Genomic DNA, 8576 nt, shown 5'->3' on the forward strand with positions numbered 1-8576 from the left:
CTCGCTACATGCAACATCATACTATCTGCAGTATATTGCCCTCCACGCCATGCGATTATCAGCTCTCAATTCTATGACTTCTTCTCATCTTTAGGACCCAGGTTCATAGTGGGAGGTGATTTCAATAGCAAGCACCCTCTCTGGGGCTCAAGATTGACTAATACCAAGGGCAGACAATTATACAGTGTAATTTCTCAATATAACTATGCAACGCTATCGACGGGTACTCCAACTTACTGGCCCTCAGATCCCAAAAAGAAACCAGATCTACTGGATTTCTTTATTTTTCATGGCATCAATTCAAATTACACTGAAATTGAAACTAATTTTGACCTTTCATCTGACCAAACTCCTGTAATTGCCAGTATCTTCTCATCTATAATTAATATTTCTCGAGCATCATGCCTTCACACTGCGAAAACAAATTGGGATATGTATCGCAAAAAAGTTGAGGACAAAATCAATCTGCAAATGAGATTGAAAACGCAAACTGATGTTAATACAGCTATCGAAAACTTCAACAACATTTTGACTAAAGCTGCTTCATCCTCTACGCCTAAACCTGTGCAATCCAATCGACAATCTACTTCCCTAGAAATCAAAAGGCTTATCGCTGAAAAACGGAGAGCAAGAAAAAAATGGCATAACAGCCATTTACCTTCAGATAAAACCTACTTTATCAATATCAGTAATAAGCTGAAGAATAGATTGAAAGAAATGAGCAATATTAATTTCACCAACTATGTAGCCAGCCTTAACCGCTTCGACAATTCTATTTGGAAACCAGTAAAAAACCGACTCAAACCATGTGTGCGAAACCCGCCAATTCGTTGGGATGCCGACAACGACTCGACTTGGTCACAAAGTGATAAGGATAAAACTGAAGTTTTTGCCAAGTATTCATCCTCTGTGTTTCAGCCTAATTTACCTTCTGATAATCAAATTCCTGATTATGACATGGTTTTTCGAACGATTTCTGTTAGAAATAATAAAAAATTCTTCTCTCTGAGAACGGTTGTCAGGGAAATTTCCAAACTTAAAAACAAAAAATCTCTAGGAATCGACTTAATTTCGTCGAGGATGTTGAAAGAATTGCCTAAAAAAGGTATTATTTGTCTAACATACATATATAATGCTATATTAAGACTGGAATTCTGGCCTAAATCCTTTAAAACCTCTATAGTTAAAATGATTCCAAAGACTGGAAAGGATCCATATTTGGTTTCATCTTATAGGCCTATTAGCCTTCTACCTATTACTTCAGAAATTTTCGAAAAACTTTTACTTCAAGATATATTATCAGAATCAAATAATATACCAGACCATCAATTTGGCTTTCGTAAGCAACATTCGACAACACAACAGTGTCACAGACTTGTTAATATTATTAATAACTCCTTCGATGCCAAGGAATAATGTTCAGCCGTGTTTCTGGATGTAAAGCAGGCATTTGACAAAGTGTGGCATGAGGGATTACTTTTAAAAATAAAATATAACCTTCCATCATCCTACTATGAAATTCTTAAGTCATACCTTACAGACAGAACATTCAGAGTCAGGGTTAATTGTGAAACTTCTACTTCTTTTCCGATAAGTGCCGGCGTTTCACAAGGAAGTGTGCTGGGTCCGTTCCTTTATTTACTATTTACGAGCGATTTTCCTTCATTGCCAACTACATCAAGTGCTACATTTGCTGATGACATTGCAATACTTTCCTCTGATATCAACCCTATCGTTGCATCTATCAAGCTCCAGCTACATCTATATGCTGTCGAGCGATGGACGAAAAAATGGCGCATTGTTATTAACGAGAGCAAGTCTTGCCATATTACATTTTCTTTGAACAAACAAACATGCCCTGAAGTATACTTTAACTGCCAGAAAATTTCACCAGCTGATAATGTTAAATATCTGGGAATATACTTAGATCGAAAACTGACATTGAAAACCCACATTATGGCTAAATTAAAACATATCAAACAGAAGATTGCAGACCTGAATTGGCTAATGAGGCGCAAATCAATCCTATCGCTTGAAAACAAACTATTGATATACAAATCTGTAATAAATCCCATTTGGACATACGGTATAGAGCTTTGGGGTTGCGCCAGCATGTCCAACATTGTTTTAATGCAACGGATGCAATCCAAAATCTTAAGGCAGATCACCGACGCACCGTGGTATGTAAGTAATAAAATCATCCATGAAGACCTCAATATTCCTTTTATTAAGGATGTAATTAGCAGCAGGAGTTCAATCCATCATTCCAAGCTTGAAAATCATGCAAACCATCTTATAGCACCTCTACTTATGACTCCGTCTACTAGAAGGTTGAAGAGAAAAATTCCTTTGGACTTGACATAACATAGTGAGCTGTTCATTGGAACAGTTTCACGGATTATTTAGTTTATATTATAATTTTACCTTTCGTTTTAATTATGTTATGAGTTGTAATTATTATTATTTTTTATTTACTTTTTATTTTTGATTTATTATATATTATTTTAATTATGCCATCTCTGTAACTCATAGAGTCATTCTGACCCTGATTGTTATAATTAATAAAATAAAAAAAAAATAAATAAAAAAAAATTGACCTCGGATTTTTACAAAACTTTATTTTTGTTTAGCCTGCCTCGGAACACAAGTGCTTACGTATAATATTCTATTTATTAATTATTTTTTATTCTTTATAAAAAAGAAATTACTGACATTTAGTGCTTGTTTTCCAATTATTATTTTTTACAAGCTGTATTAATATGTGTAAGTGATAATCTAAGAAATTCAAAACCTAATTCACTAACTGGTACTAAAAACCTACTTAGTCAGGTAAGTATTTAAATTTTCACTTCTACCATCCCTCTAGCATAGGGATAACGTCTAGGATAGGCGTAACTACCGCCGTATCAGCCGTATCAAAAATACCCAACGAGCGCAATCAGAAAGCAAAACAACAAGTTTTTAAAAAATTTAATAATTTTAATGTAGTTTGTATTTTCGTTTGTTATCAAGAGGTATTGAACTTCAACATGTAAGCTAAAGCTTTAAGAGAATTTATTTCTGCTGCAATATTTCTGCAAGCTCTAGCAACCAATTCAATTAGTAAAGTTTGTGCACATGCGATAAGTTAATATTCTTTTTCAACAAATCTATAAAACTAATCCAGTTTATACATTTTTCATAGAAAATTGGAATTTGGAATTTTTATAGTTATATTTATAACATTTTTATATTTGTTTTTTGTTACTAGTTGAATTGTATGCATGACGCGTATAGTTAGATTTTGATAAATATGATCAACTAAATCATTTTCAAATTTGTTTTTTCACTGTTTCAAATTATTAGTTTCATTTCTAAAATTTCACAATATGACAGTAATGACTTATAAAAAACTAGCATTTTATTAAATAATCTTTTGAATAGACTGTGCAAATTAAAATATGAAAATTTAGTTTGCTAAGAAGACAAAATATTTTGCAAAAAATATGGATTGCAATAACTATTTCAAAGAACAAAAGATAAAAGATAATTAAGCGTTATTATGATGAGTTATTACAAGTTATTATTATGAGTTATCACAAGATTAGAGAATTTTGGATCCGAAACCTTATTTTAATGTATAATATTGCTGTTTGGATATATTAATTTCACACACCAAACAAAGATTTCAAAAACTTTGTGACGTAAATAGTAACATTAGTATTTTTGAAATGGAGAATGAACAAACGTTTTCGAAAATCTGTCGACTGAATTACTGTAAATAATTACTATAAAAATATCTCATAAGATCATGACCAATTGATGGCTCTAGAAATAGGATCGAATTCAAAAACCAAAAAAATATGGTGGATGTTTTCCGAACGAAATAACAGCATGCATTTTTTTCTTGGCTCTTCCAGTTACAATCGCAACTGCTAAAAGAAATTTTTAAAATTGAATCTAATTAAAAATTACGTAAAAACTTTAGGACAGAAATGTCTACCAGACCTGTATGTTCCTAATGACAGAAATCTTTATAAAATTTAAAGATCACTAAAGAATTTAATTTTTCAAAAAAATTCAAAGAAAGTGAATATTCTGGAATAATTCGCAAAAAAAATTCAGAAAATGAAAAAAAATTAGATAGATAAATATTCTTTTGATTTTATGTATTTTTATATTTCGTAAAAAAAATTTCTTCTTAATAATAAAAAATTTCTTCTTAAAAAATAATAAATTTTATTCTTTATAAAAAAGAAATTACTGACATTTGGTGCTTGTTTCCAATATTAATTTTTACAAGTTGTATATGAGAAAGTGATAGTCGAAGAAATTCAAGTAAGTAATGTTTATGCATTTTTTAATTTAAGGCTTAGATATAATTAGTCTATCTCTTTAGTTAAACCTTTTCTTTTTACTATTGTTTACTATTTAATTTTTAACGTTACTTTCTGTTTTTTTAACTTCCCGTAGGGCAAGTTATAGTAATCGCAAAAAAATCAAAAATGAAAATTTTTATATATCTTTACGTTTCAGAGGTTTCTGAATATTTTGGCATACCTTAGAAAAAATGGATGTATGTGTGTGTGTGTATGTATGTATGTATGTACGTGTGTGTATGTATGTGCGGATACAAATTTTCGTCGACGATTTCGGGAACACGGATCAACCGATTTGAATGATTAAACTAGCTGTAAGTGGAATTCTGTCTTAAGGCAATTAGGGCATCGTGCCTTAAGGCAAATTGCTGGAACTTCCCGTACCAAAAATTATTATTATTTTTAAAAACGATTAACATTTTTGAAAAATAATTACTTCGAAAAAATAAGATTTTTGAGAAACTATAAATTTGACAAAAAATTACTTTTTTTTGAAAAAAAAAATTGAAAAAAAAATTAATTTTTTTTTTTTTTAATTTTTTTTTGATAAAAAAAATGTTTTCTTTATTTTGACATATGTTGAAAAATCTGAACTTTTTTAAAGCAATCGTACTGCTTTAACTGCATAGACACAAAATATAAAGCGCCGCGTCGCTGTCTAACGGGTAAACATTGGTACGGAACCCATAGGAATGTAAACAAAATTTATACTTATTGTTAAAATCTCTATAAAATATCTGATAATTTGATGTGCATATGTCTAATGATCATTTTTGACAGCCAAATGGCATTTTTTTTTACTTTTATCATTAGATCTCCGAAACCGCTAGACCTGCCTTCATAAAAATTTGATCAATTCTTCATCTTGTCAATACAAGTAAAATGTTTTTTGAATTATTCAAATCGGACGCTCCGTTCTCTTAGAAACTGAGTTACCGTTTTTGGCACTTTTTGCCCCGTATCTTCGGAACGGCTAGACCTGCCTTCGCCAAGAACTAATCAGCATGCCTCCTTATCAATACGAATCGAATGTTTTTTGAATTATTCAAATCGGTTGATCCGTGTTCCCGAAATCGTCGACGAAAATTTGTATCCGCACATACATACACACACGTACATACATACATACATACATACATACACACACACATACATCCATTTTTTCTAAGGTATGCCAAAATGTTCAGAAACCTTTGAAACGTAAAGATATATAAAAATTTTCATTTTCGATTTTTTTGCGATTACTATAACTTGCCCTACGGGAAGTTAAAAAACATTCGATTCGTATTGATAAGGAGACGTGCTGATTAGTTTTTGGCGAAGGCAGGTCTAACCGTTCCAAAGATACGGGGCAAAAAGTGCCGAAAACGGTAACTCAGTTTTTAAGAGAACGGAGCGTCCGATTTGAATAATTCAAAAAACATTTTACTTGTATATATATATACATATATATGTGACGTATATAGGTATATATATACACATATATATATATATATATATATATATATATATATATATATACCTATATATATGTGACGTATATATTTTATATACTTATATACGTCGCATACAGTGGCGTCGGAAGCAAATTTTTATGGGTGGGCTGTTTTTTTTTATAGACAGGCAGTGGGTTGTTTTTTTAGACATATTAGGCCATATCATCTTTTGAGATTCATGGGTGGGCTTAAGCGCACCCAGCCCACTCGGTTCCGACGCTACTGGTCACATATATACCTTTTTATTTACAAAAGTAATATCAAGCTTGAGTTGATTCAAGTGTAAGTGTAATGACAGTACAAAACTTAAACCGGTTTTGATATTTGCACTACATGTGTAGCCTGCTAAAAAAATTAAAAAAAGTCAAACCAGGTCATATAGGTACCTATATGTATATATGTATGTGATAATATTTTCGGGTGGTGATAAGTATGTTGATAAAACCAAAAAACTTTTTAAACAGGCAACAGCCATCCAGATGGTTTATATAAAAAAACTGAATTATATTTCTTAAAATAAATTTAATGGATCCATACGTTTCGAGTCCCAATTTGAGTCTTATTTAGTGTAGTCAAAATTTGTGTCAAAAGTTGCTTTTGTGATGTGATGAGTCGAACATTATCAATTCATTAAAATTTATACAAATAAACTACAAGCATTTTTAGGGCATACAAACACGTGTATGTGCAATATACTTAAAATAATTACAGATAATTTAAATGTTTTCGAAAAAATTTGATTAGAAATCTATTTATACCTTTAATTTTAAAATGGACATTTGAAAATTTTATCTAATTATCTAAATTTCTGTTGATTGGGTGAGTTATAGGTGACCATATGTCCTGGATTGGCCGGGACAGCCCCGAATTTCCGCCTTGCGTCCCAGCTTTTTTTAAAAGCAACATTTGTCCCGGTGGTAGGTGTTTTGTCCCGGATTTTTAAAAATGCTTGAATTGCCAATATTTAATAATAATTTTTTACATATATCTCAACTAGAAAATTTGAACCGTAAAAATGCGCATATAAGTTTTTAGCTAACCAAAAATCCTTCAGTTACACAAAAGTAATAAATCCTTTTGCTTAAAACTATCTTAACATATTTCGTTCTCAAAGAAATCGTGTAAGGAAAAACTGTACTCAGTAAACTTAAAAAAGGACTAGACTTAAAAAAGTAGTTATATATAAAAGAGGCTGAAAAAAGGCAAAAACGTAGTAGAAAGGAGTCCCCGAGTGCCAGGCACCAAAGATCATTTATAAATGAATCAAAAAATATTTTACGAAATGTTTTTTAAATTATGACTTATACTAGATAATAAAGTTAGAAATCGAACTAAATTAACCAAAACGCAACCTTTGCTAAAAAATAGTTAATACTATCAATCAAACTTTGGTAACAAGCAATATGATTTTATAAAGTGATACCTAGTACCGGACATTTCAAAATAATCATTATTGAACACATAGGTAGCCATATTCACATTCTGGAGTATCTGCACATGTGTGTTTGATGAATATTCTTAGATATTGTAAAAAAATCACTATTTATCCACTCCTTTTGGCTGAGCCAGACCGATGCTCTCATCTAGAGCATTCATCATAAGATTTTCATTCTTTGACTAGAAATACAAAAAATGATGGTATGTAGTGACCGTTAGCACTCATACAGAACAAAATTAAATAATTAAAATAAACTACGTTAATTCTCACAAGAAATATCAATATGTTAACTGTCCGGCACTAAGGGACGACTTAGTGTCCGGTGCTAAGGGACAGGCATTTTTGTTCATTTGGTGGTACCTACTAATATTGGTTAAAAGATCTAATAATATTCAACCATTTTACGGAAAACAGGAGAAGGTTGCTCTCGCCGTGGCCGTGTACGTCACAGGTGAATGAAAAGATTTATACTCGCTTAAATAATACGTGTTAAATAGAGTGTCCGGTGCTTGGTGCGGTCCGGCGTTACGGGACTTCCCCCTATTCTTGTAGTTTATATGTTACTATATAAATGATTTATTATCAAGAAATCGCAATTTTGAGAAGATGAATTTATATAGTTCAGGAAGGATTTCTACATAGTCGATTATTAGCTCGGAATCTCAAAGACAATTTGAATTTGTGGATGAAATTGAATTTGATATGAGTGCAAATGTTACAGACTTCTTTTGAAATTCTTAAAAATTCCTCTTTAAATAAAGACGTTGCAGTGTTAACCGACTCTACAAATTTTTAATTATTTTTTCCGCGACCAATTGGTAAAAAAAATGTGGCGAAAACAAATACAATGCTATCTATTGATGAGCATCATATACGAGTCAGAAGAAAACATGTGGTGATTGAAAAACCCCATTATTGCATTTAAATTTTTTTTCTGAAGTAATGTCCAATAAGTGTTACAAGTAGATCAAAAATTACTTGTATTTTATGAGTAATGGAACTTCCATTGAATATACATGATTTTGCATAAGAAGTTATTTCTTGTGCAAATCAAAAACTTGTATAATTTGTATAACTAAACTTGTATATTTGTAATATACTAATATTTACGAGAGAGGGTAGAATTATCGATTGTAAATATACTAATCTGCTAATATTTTCTAAAATAGTTATAAATTTTTTGGAACCACTGGTAAATGAAAGATAATTATTGATAATTTTTATTGTTCTGATGAATTATTTCGATTGTTATCAGAATTTAACCCTTTCGATTCAGATGCCGGC

Source organism: Ctenocephalides felis, unplaced genomic scaffold (genome assembly GCF_003426905.1).
Source record: "Ctenocephalides felis isolate EL2017-DRISC unplaced genomic scaffold, ASM342690v1 CF-g0.4_SCAFFOLD_01886, whole genome shotgun sequence".
Lineage (NCBI taxonomy): Eukaryota > Metazoa > Arthropoda > Insecta > Siphonaptera > Pulicidae > Ctenocephalides > Ctenocephalides felis.